Below are 19459 nucleotides of genomic sequence, written 5' to 3' on the forward strand. Positions count from 1 at the left end.
GCAAATTTGGTATACAGTTTATTTATAAGTTATATTATACAGGCAAGAAGATGAACCCAAGATATGAACGCAATGCATAAACTTGGAAATAACAAATGGTCAACATATTTGCATCATAAGCTGCACTTTCTTTGCATGCCAGTTTATCCTTTCATATCCAACTCTGCAAAAGTTTGAGTCATACTGCCTAACTACTGATCACCATAATGGTGACGTCAAACCAAACTATTATTTTCAATAAACCATCAACATCTAAACCTCAGTTAATCTCAATAAGAACTTTTTTAAATTTATGACAGAAATAAAGTCAATCTTGTTTATAATAAGTGAAGCTGGTAATGCTGTTTTTGGAGTTATTTATGCTGGAGCTTGACATCAAACAAAGGTTGGGCTTTCACTTCCAACCAAAATTTGACTTCTGAGCAATGGACGTCCACATCTAGTGTAATGGGAAGCTTTATTAGAATGTTAGAGGATAATGTTCTAACAATGTTATCAATACACATTTTTAGAATGTTTTTAGAAAATGTTATCCTACCTTTTAGCAGAACATTCTGGGAACTAAAATAAAACTTGCCGCTGAAAACATTCCCAGAACATGAAAAATGTCATTGTCAAATGATTTGGTTCCATAAAGAAAATTTAACATAGGCCTAGATGAAGTGTAGTTGCATTACTTTTGGTCATTTGATTTTTTGTTTAATTTTGTAAGTAAAAAAATTAAAAACAGCTCCTTTTTCGTTTTTTAATTTTTTTTGCAAAAAACGAAAAAAAACAAGAATTCGGCTTAATTTTTAGTTTTTCGTTCAGGGTTAGAAAAATGAAATAAACAGCTTGAATATTCGATTTCTACACGTGGGCGGGAATTAAACTCCCCTTTCTGCTGATTGGTCAGACAAAAAAAAGATCAAACCATGCTGTCATCAGTCCTTCTGCAGTTCCGCGCGGCAGAATACTAGTCCTCTGCTGCAGCAGCAGTTGTACAGATGCTTAAACTTTTTTATTGCAACTACATTTAATCTTTTTTCTTATCAAACAACCAGACAAATGAATGGCTCGACACAACCTGTTCTGTGGCAGAGCCTAGGGCTTTCTTCTGTGAAGATATAAATTCTATGCTTTGCCTCAGCTGGGCATGCCAGGGCAGGCTATATCCTACCCTGGTCCCCCAGTAAGTTTGTTTGTTTAATTAAGTAATTAATTATTATTATTATAAATTATTATTAATTATTTCAAATAAATATTTGAAACACTAATACAAAAAGGAAAGAATAATGCTTTGACTTGGGTATATTCAGAGATGGGTAGATTACTTACAAATTGTAATCTGTTACTGATTCCAAATTACATGACAAAAAATGTAGTCAGTAACTAATCTACTACATTTCACGTTTTAGGTAATATAGTCAGATTACTTTTTGATTACTTTTGACCTAACTCGTTTATCACACTGATTTTAAACAGGATAATCTTGTACCATAATGATGTAAAAATACAAATAGTGAGAAAATATATTCCTTTCATTGTAATTAACAACATGAAGTGCATTAAGCATTATATTACGTCAGGGTTTCCCAAATTGGGGTTCGTAGAGGGTGTATATAAGCGGTAGACTATTTTAGAAAGGAACATTTAAAAAAAAAAAAAAAAAAAAAAAGAGGAATTAGAGAGAATCATAAACGATGAATCATTTATTTCTATTGTGTGAATAATATGTAATCTATAAAAAAGTAACTGTAGTCTGATTTAGTCTGACACTTCTGCACTCGCACACAGGAATGTAACACAAGATTTACATAAATGTAATTAATTGCCATTTGGTTTGTTTCTCACCAAACCTTACTGTATACCTTCAGAACGTTTGCAATATAGCATACGCCACGAGATGCATATTATTTTATGACAGATTTGCATCCGCTTAAAGAATGAAAAGTGAAAGTCACCGTTCTCTGCCATTAAATGGGTAAGTGCGAGCAGGACATTTTTGTGTGTCTGTTTCGGAAAAAAAGAAGGTAGACCTAATAAGCCTTTAGAACAACATCTGACTAGTTACCCTAGTTAAATAAAACAGAAAAAACGTGTCTACTGTCAAGCACAGACCAGTATTGAAGTGCACAGGAAATATGCAGCAATCTAAACAGTTTATTTAATTAATATTGAGAATTAGTTGATGTTCACCTGGATTTGTTCCTCAAGAGGGGAAATAATTGAATAAGTTGTCATTTATAGTCATATGGTAAAATGCATATTTTTATTTGTGTACATACAAAATGTCGTCCCGTTGAAAAATAAAGAAAACAACAGAATGCACTGCTTTAGCGCAAAACATGAACCAATAGCTACACAGCTAGTAGGCTGCTTGATGCGCCTATTTTTAAAAGTCTACATTAAGGTTATTTGACGTTAAATGCATTATTTAAATCACAGTATATATCATGATAAAAAGTGACTTTACAGTTTGGAAAATATGGTAGGCTATGAAATCCCCCCCAGCAGCAGCAGAGGACTAGTATTCTGCCGCGAGGAACTGCGGAAGAACTGATGACAGTTTGATCTTTTTTTTCTTTTTTTTTGTCTGACCATCAGCAGAAAGGGGCGTTTAATTCCCACCCACGTGTAGAAATCGAATATTCAAGCTGTTTTATTCATTTTTCTACCCCTGAAAGAAAAACCTACAAATTAAGCCGAATTCTTGTTTTTCGTTTTTTGCAAAAAATTAAAAAACCGAAAAAAGGAGCCGTTTCTCATTTTTTCTACTTTCAATATTAAACAAAAAAAATCCAATGACCAAAAGATACACGGACCCATAGATCTAGGTCCGTGTATCTTTGGTCATTGGATTTTTGTTTATATTGAAAGTAGAAAAATGAGAAACGGCTCCTTTTTCGTTTTTTATTTTTTTGCAAAAAAAAACGAAAAAACAAGAATTCGGCTTAATTTGTAGTTTTTCTTTCAGGGGTAGAGAAAAAACATGAATAAACAGCTTGAATATTCGATTTCTACACGTGGGCGGGAATTAAACTCCCTTTTCTGCTGATTGGTCAGACAAAAAAAAAAGATCAAAAACCCCATGCTGTCATCAGCTGCAGTTCTGCGCGGCAGATTACTACTCCTCTGCTGCAGCAGCAGTTGTACAGATTCTTAAACTTTTTTATTGCAACTACATTTAATCTTTTTCTCATCAAACAACCAGACAAATGAATGGCTCGACACAACCCTGGGCCGGGTTTCCCGATAACGATTGATCTTAGAAGCTTAAGAGCGTTTTCTCTACGAGTCATTTTGCGATCGTTCTTTATTGTTTCACGTGCGTTTCCCAAAAATGCAGTTAACACACTCGCACGTAGCCGAGCCTTAAGTACTACTTATGGGGTCGCTATCGTTTGTTAAGTGCTGAAATGTCACCTTAGAATGGTTCGGTAACTGTAGTACACGCTCTGTTATTAAAATGTTAACCTAATGCTGTGTTCCAGACAACTCGGATATAATAACTATAATATAATATATATAATTTTTAATTCTAATTTTATTTTTTTTTTTTTTTCGAAACAGGTTGAATATATATGTAAAACAAAGGGGAAAAATTTGTATTTTGATTGAGTTGTGTTTGTTTTTGTTTTTGTGTTTTTGTATATTACTCATTTGTATAGTTATTATGTTTTTTTTTTTCCTTTTGTATTTTGTAATAGTTCGAAATAGAATGAATAAATGAATGAATTATTTTTTTATATTATATTATATTATATTGCATTATACGTATAATATTGTACTTTACATAATAATAATAATATAATAATAATTATTATATATATAGGCCTATATATATATATATATATATATATATATATATATATATATATATAATATATATAACGTATCAGGAAGTCATTGACAGATTATCTTAACTTAATATAAAGTTAAAGGTGTAATCTGCCGATTGTGTTCTGCAGGTGACCGCATAATCTGTTTGTCTTACGATGCACTTAGGGCTTTATGATTACTCCAGAGCGCTCGTACACTACTAGGTGTAAACAATGACCGAAATTTACAGAGAAAAACTATGTAAATACCATACAGAAAAGTATTGTAAACCCCAAAACATATTCTTTTTTGTTGAAGTTTAATTCACAGTGGAATTTTGTAAACTATGGAAACTCCGCAACAATATTTTGGTATATATTACAATAACAATATGTGATTGTAATCAAAATTATTTGTTAAAATTACAAATTATTGGTATCAAAAACAGAGAAATACTGTAATACTCATAACAAAACAATTTTGTTAATTTGACATGCAAATATTGTAAAAACTAAAGTTTTTAGGTCTGTTGTTTTTAAAAATACAAATAAAGTATGTATGTCACTTTACAGTTTATGCTGTAGACTAATTTTAGCATGATTGATGAAACGATGCAAATTGAGGTAATACATTTTTTTCCACAAAAAATAAAAATAATTGTGAACCTGAGAGGTTGCCTATCTATATATATAAAAATATGGCTAAAATTATAATAATAATTGTTTTTTATAATTTAGGCTATTTGTTTGTAGCATATTGTACACTGTAAGAAATAAGTGTCATTTTAACTGTACAATTTTGTAAAAAACGCTACAAAAAAAAAGTGTTAATAGGTTAACAGTAAGTTCCTGTACTATATACAGGGAAAAACTGTAAAAGATCTAACCAGACATTTCATGTAATTTTACAGTAAAATGCTGTTAATTTTACAGTTTTTAGAAATATAAAAAAAGAACAAATCAATTTATAATTTACAGTCAAAAACTGATAAACTGATATTCCCAGAATTCCCTGTGTGACGCTCCACATTTGAAAGTATTTTTTTTAAATAATCATGTTTTTTAATAGTTTTTTGTTATCAGTTGTACATTTGGGCTTTATGTTACATCTTCTGCTGTTTAATGAAAGTTTATTGAATTGTTTAAGTATCGTGTGTCACCATGATGGTGTTTTGTGTTTGCATGAATGACTTTGTGCACCTTCTATATATTAATATAAACTTCTGCTTGTGGCGAAGCTACTTGTGATGAGACTTCGATTCTTCATGTGGCTTTCTCTTTTACCACCTGCATTATTATGGGTGGTTGTCAGTATGTTAAAGATACAAAAACAGATTTTAATAAGCAGTGTGCGTTGTTGAATTTACTGGTTTACATTCAAATTTTTCTTGTTTGTAAATAACAGTTTTATACTGTAAAATTTACAGTTTTTGGCCGTAATTGTGTTTACAGTTTTTCTGTAGTTTTTTACAAAAGTATTCTGGCAACCACAGCTGCCAAAATTATTTTGTAAAAACTACAGACTTTTTTTTACAGTGTACTGTAAAATTTACAGTTTTTGGCCGTAATTGTGTTTTACAGTTTTTCTGTATTTTTTACAAAAGTATTCTGGCAACCACAGCTGCCAAAATTATTTTGTAAAAACTACAGACTTTTTTTTACAGTGTTATGTTTTTTTTGTATTTTTTGGAAGTGTTTTTGTTTACAGTTTTTCTGTATTTTTTACAAAAGTATTCTGGCAACCACAGCTGCCAAAATTATTTTGTAAAAACTACAGACTTTTTTTTACAGTGTAGATCTACGATGATTTTCAAGTGCTACTTAAGTTACGATGCTTTTGGGAAACAGACCGTAATATTAAGATCAATCGTACTATCGTTTTTACGAAGTAAAACTTTTGGGAAACGCAGCCCTGTTCTGTGGCAGAGCCTAGGGCTTTCTTCTGTGAAGATATAAATTCTATGCTTTGCATCAGCTGGGCATGCCAGGGCAGGCTATATCCTACCCTGGTCCCCCAGTAAGTTTGTTTGTTTGTTTAATTAAGTAATTAATTATTATTATTATAAATATTATTAATTATTTCAAAATAAATATTTGAAACACTAATACAAAAAGGAAAGAATAATGCATTGACTTGGGTATATTCAGAGCTGGGTAGATTACTTACAAATTGTCCGTTACTGATTCCAAATTACATAGATAGAGGATAGAGTTTAATGAAAGGCTGAAAAGTAATTAAATCATAAAAATGTAAAATTAAAATAAATCATACACTTACTAAAAAAGATGAAATATTTTATGTTTACCTTCATTTGTTTGTGCCATGACCATTCATCTATGTCAGAGGGTACTTAAAAGGATCACTGATTATGATTTCACTTTTTTTTAACTTTACTGTGTAATGTTTCTGTTTGAGCATAAAAAACATCTGCAAAGTTACGATGCTCATAGTTTAACGCAAGGGAGATATTGTCTTTTACAGATTGCTGATTGACCACCCCTTTAAAGTAAATATGTTAGGTGAAAGAGGTTCAGAGGACAAAGAGTTTGAGAATGCCTGCAAAAAAAAATAATGAGAAATTTGTGCATTTTAATGAGTTTGAAAGACAAAAGCCTTTCAATAATACATAATAATACATGGTTAACCTATTGAGTGATCATTTAAATAAAAAATAATGTGTTCATCAGTAGTTGATGCAATGTTGAAACACTTCTTAAACCTGAAATTATTTTTGTAAACCCATTGGTCAAATGCTGTATAGCCACCGGATTAATGACTGATAACTGTGTGAATGTCCACAAACTTGAAGACTTTCTGAGTGTATATAAGCGGTAGACTATTTTAGAAAGGAACATTTAAAAAAAAAAAAAAAAAGAGGAATTAGAGAGAATCAATAAACGATGAATCATTTATTTCTATTGTGTGAATAATAGGTAATCTATAAAAAAGTAACTGTAGTGTGATTTAGTCTGACACTTGTGCACTCGCATACAGGAATGTAACACAAGATTTACATAATGTAATGGTTTGCCATTTGGTTTGTTTCTCACCAAACCTTACTGTATACCTTCAGAACGTTTGGAATATAGCATACGCCACGAGATGCATATTATTTTATGACAGATTTGCATCCGCTTAAAAGAATGAAAAGTGGAAGTCACCGTTCTCTGCCTTTAAATGGGTAAGTGCGAGCAGGACATTTTTTTGTGTGTGTGTTTCGAAAAAAAAAGAAGGTAGACCTAATAAGCCTTTAGAACAACATCTGACTAGTTACCCTAGTTAAATAAAACAGAAAAAACGTGTCTACTGTCAAGCACAGACCAGTATTGAAGTGCACAGGAAATATGCAGCAATCTAAACAGTTTATTTATTTAATATTGAGAATTAGTTGATGTTCACCTGGATTTGTTCCTCAAGAGGGGAAATAATTTAATAAGTTGTCATTTATAGTCATATGGTAAAATGCATATTTTTATTTGTGTACATTCAAAATGACTACAAAATGTCGTCCCGTTGAAAAACATGAACCAATACACAGCTAGTAGGCTGCTTGATGCGCCTATTTTTGAACCAAAAGTACTACATTAAGGTGCTTGATTTGACGTTAAATCTACATTTATTTTAGTCAGTTTAGAAATTAAATCACAGTATATATCATGATAAAAAGTGACTTTACAGGTTGGAAAATATGGTAGGCTATGAAATCCCCCCCCCAGCAGCAGCAGAGGACTAGTATTCTGCCGCGAGGAACTGCAGAAGAACTGATGACAGTTTGATCTTTTTTTTTTTTGTCTGACCAATCAGCAGAAAGGGGAGTTGAATTCCCGCCCACGTGTAGAAATCGAATTATTCAAGCTGTTTATTCATTTTTCTAACCCTGAACGAAAAACTAAAAATTAAGCCGAATTCTTGTTTTTCGTTTTTTGCAAAAAATTAAAAAAACGAAAAAGGAGCTGTTTTTCATTTTTCTACTTTACGAAATTAAACAAAAAATCAAATGACCAAAAGATACACGGACCGATCTACTATTATTTGAGGTCCGTGTTTTGTTCATTTCATTTCCTGTTTGGAATGCAATAATGAGAGATGGAAAAATGTCTTGTTTATTCGTTTTTCCATTTAGTTTAGCAAACGGAAAATTAGATTTTGGCTCAATTTCTCATTTTTCGTTTGGGGTTTACAAAATGGTTTATGGCTTTTTACAAAACGGTTTATTTCATTTGCACTGTTAATTACGCATAATATTTGAGTCTGATGTTGCTGGGCACAGAATTCATGCTGCTGCGATTTGCAAGTGACCCTTTAATGCGAGTTACAGTATGCTGACACTGACAGATTATTTCTAGGTTATAGTATTGTATGAATATTGTCCCATTGATAAATACTGTGCAAATAGTTCTGTCTCTTTGGATAAAATTGAAGTGGAAATAAAAATCAATAATAGACTGAACAGTTCCATGATAATATGTCTGTAACATTTACCACTCTCGTGTTTTATTTAAGTCAAATGGTATTAAACTGCTTTTCATGTGTGGTAGATGTATATAGTTAAGTTTGAGTAAAGTTATTGTTTTTAATTTTTAGTTAAAAATTTTAAAAACTTTGCAATTATGTAATTAAGTAATTAATTAAGTGCTGATTGAGCTTTAGTGATGAACAGCTGCTGTTAACAAACAGCATCACCAGCTCCACTTATTAATAACCAGACTGACTTTATTTCTGTCAGACGTCTACAGAAGATCTTATTGAGAATTAACTAAGGTTTAGATGTTGATTTATTGTTTCATTTGAAGTAACCATGTTAGAGATCAGTGTTTGCTTTAGTTGGGCTCTTGACCCTTGACTTCTGTCTTAATTATTTTTTTTTAGATGTTGTAACCATGTGTTTTTGAAACATGTTTGTTATAACTCAAAAAGCCCAGAGAAAATATGATCAGGTATTGGTTATTATTAGTGATGTGTCGTTCGTGAACGAATCGTTCTTTTTGAACGAATCTTTTAGGTGAACGAATTGTTCTCGTTCATGTAAACCATTGACTCATATTTCTCGTTCACTGAAATTTCTCCCTCCACAGCAGCGCGGCGCTATTAGCAGCGCATGCGCAGCTCGGTGAACCGTAGCTCTGTGAACTGTTTCATCCTGTCAAAGAGTTACTCAACCTCGAGCCAATAGCCTTCGAGTATGAGATGTGACTTGAATGTAGTGAACGAATACGCCCTTCACTGAACGAGTTTCATATGAGTCTGAACCAAATCGAGAGATCTTGTCGTTCGTGAACGAGTTGAATGATTTGGTACATCTCATTCATGAATGAAATGACTTGAACTGGTACATGTCGTTCGTGAACGAGTTTAATGAATTGATACATCTCGTTCCTGAATGAAATGAATGAGAGTAAACCGGGTCAGTCGGCCATCTGTCATTCTCGCAAAAAGCAAAGCGCAGTTATAGGTACTGTGCACATACGCTTGTTTTCATATTTAGCATACAGAACATAACTCCACGTTTAATCCCCGATTTATGAATGTGAATATATAATATAGTATGAACTGTCTGACCAAACAATTAAAATGTTAATTATAAAAGAAAACCTCGTGCTTTGTTCATCTGAACAACTTATTTAGACTTTTTTTTTTATTTATTTAATGCGATTATGCACCCATTTTAATAAAGCCAAATCAGTTTTTGTAACAAAGGAATACGTTCGTTGCCTTAAGACAACACATAAGACACTGTTTTTCGCCATCTGTTGGCGTATTTTGTGTAATATGAAGAAATGGTCACTGAACGAATCAGTGAATGAATCTGAACGAATCATTTTGGTGAACGAACTGAAAATGAACGAATCTCTTGAAAGAATCATAATTTCCACCACTAGTTATTATACAGCATATTGGTGATGATAATCAATTATGGAGCTGTTCAGAGTTCAAAATCTGACTAAATAGGTGTTCTATAGTTAGTTCAGTTGATTACAATGAAAACAATTAAAAAAGTCAGTGGTTCTTTCATAATCAGTTAATATAAAAGACTTTCCAAACAGTTTGGTGTTCTATGGTGTCAATTAGTCACACGCAGACATCAATAATCAGACTATGAACCTCAACAATGGTGACGAAAAAAAAAAAAAAAAAAACATGCTGCAATGCATGCTGGGTACTATTGTAATACAAAACCCATCCATGGCTCCCAGCATGCTCTGCTGCATTGTTTTTTTTTTTTTTGTTGTTGTTGTTTTTTTATGGTCACCATTGTTGAGGTTCATATGCTGATTATTGATGTCTGTGTGTGACTAAGTGACACCATAAAAAAACCAAACTGTTTGGAAGATTCTTTATATTAACTGATTATCACAAAGCCACTGGCTCTTAGAATCACTTTTACTGTAATTAATCTGACTAATTACACAACACCCCTTTCATCAGAGATTAGACTCCAAACAGTTCAATAATCAATGATCATCATCACCAATATACAGTATATCAACCAACATCTAGGTACAAGTCAGATTAAAAAAAAATGCTAACCTGAATGCACTGTAAGTTGCTTTGGATAAAAGCAGCTTCTAAGAGTGTGTGTGTATAACAGCTGATGATATTTTTTTCTGGGCTTTTGAGTTACAACAAATGGTTACAACAGCCAAAGAAAAAACTAAGACAGAAATCAAGGGTCAAGAGCCCAACTAAAGCAAACACTGATCTCTAACATGGTTAGTTTAAATGAAAACATAAATCAACATCTAAACCTTAGTTAATTCTCAATCAGATCTTCTGTAGACGTCCTGACAGAAATAAAGTCAGTCTGGTTATTAATAAGTGGAGCTGGTGATGCTGTTTGTGGGGTTGTTTAATCAGATCTTGAGAGATTTAATGTATTTTATTTCAGTTTATTTCCTCTAAGGCTGTGTCTGAAGTCAGTTGTAGTTCTTGTGTTTCTCTTTTCTTCAGTGATTCTGTTTGTTAACAGCAGCTGTTCATCACTAATTCACAATCATCACTCAATTAATCACTTAATTATTTAATTGCAATGTATATCTTCTTTCAGTGAACTCAACTGAATTAAGTTCAGAGTACTCATAACTGTTAAGTTTTTAAAACTTAAATGGTTTAAGGCAATCGGTTTCCACAAACGGTTTGAGTAAACCTAACTTGTCAGGTTTTTAAGGATATCTGTTTACTCAAACGGTTTGAGTTAAGTGTCGGGTTTTACAGTGTAGGTATGTGTGTGTGACATTAATAAATAATTGTGAAAATTAATAAAGTTACATTTATGAAATAAATTAGAAATAAAGTTTAAATTTATGAATGTAAGCATGTGTAGCCAACTCAGTTCAAATGAAAAGAATGAGATAGAAAGAAGAGAGAAGGTAGAATCAGTGAACCCACCTTACTGACAAAAATTAACAGGGTTTAGGGCAAATAAAATCCCTATTTTTCATGCCTTAGAATTTTATTAGTTTGATTACATACTAAATTGGTTGATGTTTCTCTTCTTAGTCTTCTTTGTTGGGCTTGAGAAAGCCAACATATTTTTAAACATTATTATTATTTATTATGCGAGTAATTGACATCGACTAGAACTTTAATGTTTCACCAAATTCCGCTCAGACCTTCGGACTTGTCTGACTCTCGTTGCTGTATCTTTTCTTACTGGTCGGATTACCTTCCCAAAAAAATCCCATTGACTTTCTTTATCTGAGCAATTATCTGAGTTATCTGGCCTTAATACTTACGTATGTCCACTCCAGGGGTGACAGGATTAAAAAAAATCAGTCTACTCTTTTTCTGTTTATATCAGTTTAAATGACAAATAAATACATGAATTTCATGTGTGCTGCCATGAATATGCCATATCTTTGTACAAGAACAAGCTTCACACTTCAAGCTGTACAACTACTTAAAACTTCCCATTATGGCTTTTTCAACCTACCTCCAAATTTCTTCTAAGATATTGTTTATTCACACTGGTTTATGCATTTAATGTTTGTCCATCTGGGACTTTTATTTTTCATGAGCTGTATATTTTAAGATGTACTAGGTGTTGATAAATCACCTGCACTGAATGTAAAAGAGCTAATGTCAGGGCTCTCAGTCCTGCTCCTGGAGGGCCAGTGTCCTGCAAAGTTTAGCTACCCCGAATAAACACACCTAAGCAAGGTCTTCAGGATCAGTAGCAATGTCCAAGCAAGTGTGTTGGAACTGGTTGGAGCTGAACCGCAGAACATGGTTCTCCAGGTTCAGGACTGTAAATGAAAATGAAAATGACTATAAATGAATTTGCACAGTTGGGTGTCTACATAAAAAAAATTCTAAATATGTGGCCCCTATTCTACATTTGACTTGCTGTTTTCCAAAACATAATCATTTTTATTTGGCACCAGCTCCAGGAGCAGGACTGAGAGCCCTGACATTAGATCTTTACATTCAGTGCATGTGATTTTTCAACACCTTTCCAGATAGCATGTAGTAATCAGCCCGAGCTTGGCTGCCCTGCGGCGCCCTCGGCTCAGACTCGGCAACGGCGAGTGTTTTCCGGGCCGAGTGTGGCCCGCAGCTCGCTCTCGCGCATGTGTTTGTGATGCGGCTGTAAAGCACTGGCCCGATTCCTGTTAACCGTAACCAGCCCGAGTCTGCCTGTAGAGTTCGGGCCAGTTCCGACACGTGCAGCCTCGCCCCAGATGCAGCCCCGCCTCGATCTGCAGGCTGCAGCCGGGTGCTTCTCAGTGAAGGCGGGATAGATAGGCGGAATCATGCTGAATGTCAGACACAAAGAAGCGCTGACTCGCCCGCACAATCCCAGTTCTGCGATCAGTTCTGCCTGTGCCTTAATTGTTAAATAGGGCAGACCGGTACAGTTGGAACAGTACCCGAGTACAGTTTGTATAGTTGTGAGTAATATTGTTAATGTTGTTAAGATGTTTATTGAATTTGTACAATACCTTTAAAAATGAGAATTTAGTGGTTTTTATATGATTATTTGTTTATTTAAAAGTAGTTAATTTATAAAACATCGTACAGTAATGGCAAACAGCGATACAATATTTAATTTCAGTTCATCATTTTAATAGTAACAGTTGAAAAGTTGAGTAACAGTTTAAAACGTTGAACAACTGCAAACAGCAATAATAAAACAGTTCAAATGCAAACAATAACCTAATAATCATTATAACAATAATATTAATAGCCAGGCTTTGTTTGCTAACTACTGTCAACATATTGTTATAATTACCAAATAAATCCAAAAATAACTATTCAGGCTTACACGTGAAAGGCAGTTTCCAGAGAAATGGTTTGTATTTTATGGCGGTTTGTAAAATCTCAAAATAGTCAGGGATGTTTTCTTCAGTCCACTTAAGAGTTATGGCAAGTTGCCTGAAATGATATGCGGCAGCGTTGACCTACGATCCAGCAGCCAATGAGGTGTCTAGATATTATGTCTATGTTTCCTGCTACACTTAGGCCTACCTCAGGGTCCTTTCGTGATCGCTAAAACCCTGGAGAATGAGTACTGCTGTGCAGAGAGACAGTATAAAAGCATTTATGAAATAAAGTATATCATTCATAGAGAAAGTATGTATATGAATGTATGAATACAAAATAATAAAATATAGAATTTCAAATGATGAAATACAACATCAAAATGTAATGCTGCTGTGACAATGCATTTTATCTACACAAGCATCTTGTTGGTAAGAGGTGTGCTGTTACATTTCAAAGTTTTTTTTGAGCAGAGCATTAAAGGATAAAGAGCAGAATATTTCAGAGACATGAGGGTGCAGGCCAGTAAGAAAACACATAGCAATCAAACCATAATGACAGTTTTATGAACTCCTTCATGAATTCCTCTTTCATTGTCTATTGCACAGATGGTGATTTTTCATCTGCTTAAAGGAGTCAGAAGTACAAGATTAACACCAGAAGGGGATAACTGTATTTTGCAAACACTGTAAATCAGGCATTTAACTGATCATTGATCTAATTTATTCAGGCTGCCACCAAAAAGCATAAATGCTACTGAATTATTACAGAATTAATTTTAGAAACAGTATTTTAAAAGCAGCAGGTTCTTTATTATTATTATTATTTCTCACTTTTCAAATGTTTTCTTAATAGATTCTCATTCTGCTGACCCCTGCTACAGCTACACTGTGCTTGATAATCCATGGAGAGCCAACGGCATACAATGTAATTCTTACAACTGTGACACCTCAGTCAGCTGGAGCGGCTGGTATCGTCTCTTCATTAACGGTGTGAGCGCTCACATCCCAGACACGTGTGTTGCTCTGTGTAGCTGTGGGACTTATTACCCACTGTGGATTCGTGGTGGACACCCAAAAGTAACAGAAGGAGTCGTCACTCGAGATGTCTGTGGTAACGCTGGCAGTTACTGCTGTTATTTCGGGTCTTACCCCATTAAAGTCAAAGCCTGTCCAGGAAATTATTATGTCTATGAGCTGGTTAGTCCAACTGTCTGCCATTCAGCATACTGTGCAGGTAATTATATTTACATGAGCTCTTTCTACATGTTTATGATATTTGTATCTCTGTTCATTAATCACTATTCTTCTAAACTTTCAGATGTTAGCAGCATTAACACCAGCTCTACAGCCGTCACAGCAGCGACCATCTCCACTGGTAATGTAACACACTGTGTCTCTGTTGACTTATTTTCTGACCTGTAACAGTTCAGCAGGAGTTTATGCTGATATCAGGAACAGACATGTTCACCTGATTCTATTACCCCCAAAAAAGGCTGAATGAGCTTCAGATGCATATAGTCATTAAGTAACAAAGACACTGTTGTTTTCTGAAGTAGATTAATACTTTTATTTTGATACATTGTTCCAGAACCTTTCATTATTTGTGACTGCAGACTGCAAAAAAATAGCATGAAATGTACAGTAAGCTGAATGATAGTGATATCTGATTCACAAACAAATCATTTGATTTCAGTATTTCGATTTCTGAATACATTTGATAAATCACAAATCTAAATCATGCATGAAATAAATATTTTTCCTTTCACATGATCATATCTGTGAGCATGTCTATGAGTTAGTTAGTTATAGCTCACCATTATTCATTGTGCTGTCAGGTAATTATATTTTCATGTGTCATTTGTAAAAAAAATGTATTTATTTATTTATTTATTTTTATTTTTTGCATTTGACTGTCTGTGTACAAGATATATTAAGATAAATATGCTTATTAATCACTATTCATCCAAACTTTAAGCTGTTAGCAGCATTAACACCAGCTCTACAGCCGTCACACAGCGACCATCTCCACTGGTAATATAACACACAGTGTTTTCTAAAGACCATGTGATGAGGTCAAGTTGTGAAAGTTAAGTTGATTAGATATTACAGGAATAATTCATCCCAAAATGAAATTCAGTTTAACATTTCTTTTTATGTTGGTATTAAATACACTAAAAAAAAAAAAAAATAAATAAAAACCTGTATGCCCTTACTGTGATATGTTGTTTGCATATTTTTCTCGCTGTTCTGAAATGAAATAAGGTGATCAGACTGTGAAGAATTTCCTATACACATACAGCATGGCTTGCACACTCCTGTTTAAGTCTCCAAATACGCATCGGGATATCATGACTTCGTTTCATAATACTCAATTAATTGTTGTAAACTGAGATTGGTGTCTTTAGAATACATATATGTGCTGAATTCTAGATAAATAATCCACAACAATGGCATGCTATGGGCACAGCTGTTGATAGACGCTGCAGCGAAAGTTCTTTTACGCTTCTATTTGAATCTTCCGCTTTTCAAATGCGGAAGTGTGATAAAGGCCTATACAGAGCATAGACAGTAAAAGAAATGGACACAGCGACCCCGTTGGATTCAATGGAGACAAGTGAAGTCAATTAGAAGCACGCACTTCCTGGGGGTCGAGCGTACTGCGCAGACTCAAACTCAGCTTGATGACGTAAATGTCACGTGAGCAGCCTGTCTGACAATTGTAAGTCTTCTAATCGCTGTGCCAAGAGAAATCTGAATCACCCACCAAATCTTGCAGACGTTGTTGAATAATTTTGTCCCGTGTCTTTTATGGACTCTCTCTGGGCTTCTCCCTTGATTTCATGCCTCCACGTCCCCCCGATAGCCTCATAGACAGTAAAAGATTGCCTGCGAGCTTCTCCTCCTGTCCATACGGTAATTTCTCTACTGTGTGACAGAGAGTCGCAGGTTATGATGCAATCGTTAGCCTATTTTTACAAAAACTGCTTCTACGGGGCCATAACATAAGATGCAAGGTAATGGGGCCTTTTATACATTTTCGTGTTTCTTTAGAAATAATGAATGGACAAATAGAGTCTGTAAACACCTCAGATGTAAAGTTATTTCCTGTCAAAGTGACGCCAAAATGAATGGGAGTCAATGGGATGCTAACAGCAGGTGGGGGTCCGCTAGCCAATGGCGGCGCCCAGGGATGCTTTAATAAAATATGAAACCCTGCCCCCCTGATAGAGAGCCATTTCGCCTGGCTTTTAGCAGAGCACGAGATCTCGCGATATTACTCCTTGAGGTGAAAAGCGGTCTCACGATATTAGTATAAAGTTGAGTTTGTGGTAAAACCTTTGATAGTGCTTGCATTATATTGTTCGCTCTTTTATTGCATGTGCTGTTTGTTTGGGTTTTATTTGGTAATACATATAAAGTCTGACGTGTTTTGTGTTGCACTGTTATCATTTATCTCAGCAGCTTGGTCCACAAACTCTTCCTCTGCATATGCTGTTAGTTTGTGTTGCTTAACATTTATCTGGGAAAACAGTGCTTGTTATCTCAGTAGATTTATAACGTAGAGTAGATTTTATAAACCTATGCCAACACAGGAGAATACATCAAAATATAAAAGTTAAAACCCTCGCTCTGAGTTTGCAGGTGGCCAAATATTAAAATTACATTGATTTAAACGTCCTAAATCATGCTGTAAAGTGAAGCATCGTCAGGCCGTTGGCACCCTCTGCAGGTATTTATTATAATACATAATATACTTAAATTGGTTATGTTCATATCATGTCGCTCGTGTCACCGGAAATCGTCAGCTCTCCATTGAAATGAATGGGATCGTGTCACTTTGTTGCTTGTAGTCTGAACAGGGCTTAAATTTTGCATCATCGCATAGTTGTCACACCCACAGGCATCAATGAAAAATGGATTCAGTTTATTTTATGCAAACGTCACAGTGACATCAGTTTTAATTTACACGTGTGTTCACTACATTTCACGGATGAGTTTTGAGAACAAATCACAGTGTGATGCTGGCTTTGCCAGAAAACTTTTGCTCAAAGATCAGGCTGTGCCGACTATTCTGAATCCAACAATGACACTGCAAACTGTAAGTAATGTATTTCATGTAAAAACTACTTTTTGAAACGTTGTATGTAGTATAATTCATAATGAATAATCACAGTGTTTTTACTTAGTTTACTTGCATATTGTTTTCAGAGTCTGTCATGTTCAGGCCCCGTGTTAGATGTAGCCTGTCAAGCTGACCGACCCACTCAGACATCTAATGTTAGCCAATCATAACAGTGGGCGGTTACACAGACTCAAACAGTCGGTTTTGGGGTGTTTTCCCCTTTAAGAGTTCAGAGGATGAGAAACAGGATAGAAAAAGGTCAAAAATCACCTTTTTTTTTCAGAAAACTATAGTAATATTATAATTGCACCTAAGGGAACATAATAAATAAAATAAATAAATAAATAAATAAATAAATAAAAAAACCATGTCATGACCCATTTAACTTATCAGTGATCTGATTATTCAGGCTCCCCCCAAAATGCATAAATGCTACTGAATTACTACAGAATTATTTTTCAACATTATGAAGCTGCAGACTCAGAGCCTGCATCTACAGTCCTGCACCCAGAGTCCCGCATTCTCAGACCCCTCGTTTTTCAAGAGAGCGCCTCCTGCTATTCGGAAGATCGTATAACACTCTTATCCAAATGCCATTGAAAACATTATAGGATGCAATATTACGGTCTCTTTTTAAAGTTATCCAAATAAATATTTGCGTTTCCTGCTTAATGCATGTGCCAAAAAAACTCATTGTGTTCTCAAACTAACAAATTACCCACTAGTATTTTTTTTGAGCGTGGGTGTAATTGAAAGAAAATTACTGATGTAAGGGATACAATTACAGATTGAACTATTTTCTGAAAAATATTATGTGATATTATATTGCTACAATGTTTTTTTTTTTTTTTTCAAATTCCAATTTTTCTTTCAGTTCAACCTATAATGGTCTAATTAACATTATACCATGCTAACATTTCAAAACCAGTTTTTTGATATTTTGGATGTGAAGCGAAACTCAAATAAGAATAGACAAAACACCACTAATAAACAATTCTTTACTTTATTTAAAGATCACTTTGATCACCGTCATCTTGCTGTAAACAGGACAAAGCAAAGAAAAAAGGAAGAAAGAATTATGTTAGTGACTTTACTTTTCATCTTCTATTGCATTAAAAAAAACTCCACATTTATAAGTTGCTTTGGATAAAAGCGTCTGCTAAATGAATAAATGTAAAATGTAAACGCATAAGGTAAATTAATTACTTTCTGGTAGGCGAATGCTGCTTCTTTTCTCATTCGTTTTGCAATCGCCCTGTCAAATTCATCAACTTCACTGAAAAATAAAAGATGAATGCCATTGTCATAAATATTGTGTAATAATAAATAATATTTTTCAGTCAATTTCAGTTAATACAAATTATAACAAGGAACCCAAAAAAAGGCCAAATGACACATTCTAGCTCACGTTAACACCATTGACTAGTTAATACATAGTGAAGGCATAGTACATTTGATTATTAGGCAATTGTATGAGTTGTAAATGGCTGGCAACAACTTCATATCACAGTTAAATTAATATTGATCCATTTTAATACTTATAAGAACTAATTTAAGTAGTCTACATAAATTATATAAAGTAAAATAATTTCTCTGGAATTAATTAATTCAATTTATGGTTTTAGGAGAAAAGGTCAGATAATTAAAAAAAAAAAAAAAAGGTAAAACGGTAAATCTGATTAAATAATTAATGATGGCATTCTTTGATATTAACACACAATGTATTTAATTGGTCTACTTTAATGTCAACTAATTTTAATCAAATTTTTACAATGGCTTGTCTACAAAAAGTCCAAGGTTAAAGGCTAACGTTAGCCATCAAATGTCAATGTGAATGAATCAGCCCAATGGGCTTCGTTAGTCAGTTCTCATGAGTCACCCACCCCTGGCCAAACACACACACACCCAACAAGAAAAGAAATCTAATACACAAAGAAACAGTTCACAAAAACAGACTAAACAAGGAGGTTTCTTTCTTTGGAATTATGTCTTGGCATAACATTTCACTGCTCCATGATTAAAAAAAAAAAAAAAAAAAAAAACACACAACACTTCAAACAAATCAAAACCAAAAGTACAATAATTTAAACCCACTCCACATCAACCAAATAAACCAAAATCAGAAAGAACAAAAATAAATAAACCACAATATCTCAACTACGTAATGGAGCAGTATCAATGTGAAGCAAGACAAAGAAATACAACCAACCCAAATAATATAAACTAAATAAATTGGTTAATAAACAAAACCTAATAAATAAAATACAATAAAGCA

General features: G+C 33.8%; 1 protein-coding gene across 1 annotated transcript in view; it reads left to right on the plus strand.

Moving 5' to 3' along the window:
- LOC109101233 (adhesion G protein-coupled receptor E3-like) overlaps positions 1 to 19459 on the plus strand; it is a 30394-nt gene that overhangs the window by 651 nt on the left and 10284 nt on the right. The gene's annotated exons all lie outside the window — the stretch shown is intronic.

This window comes from Cyprinus carpio, chromosome A1 (genome assembly GCF_018340385.1).
Source record: "Cyprinus carpio isolate SPL01 chromosome A1, ASM1834038v1, whole genome shotgun sequence".
In the NCBI taxonomy this organism is placed as follows: domain Eukaryota; kingdom Metazoa; phylum Chordata; class Actinopteri; order Cypriniformes; family Cyprinidae; genus Cyprinus; species Cyprinus carpio.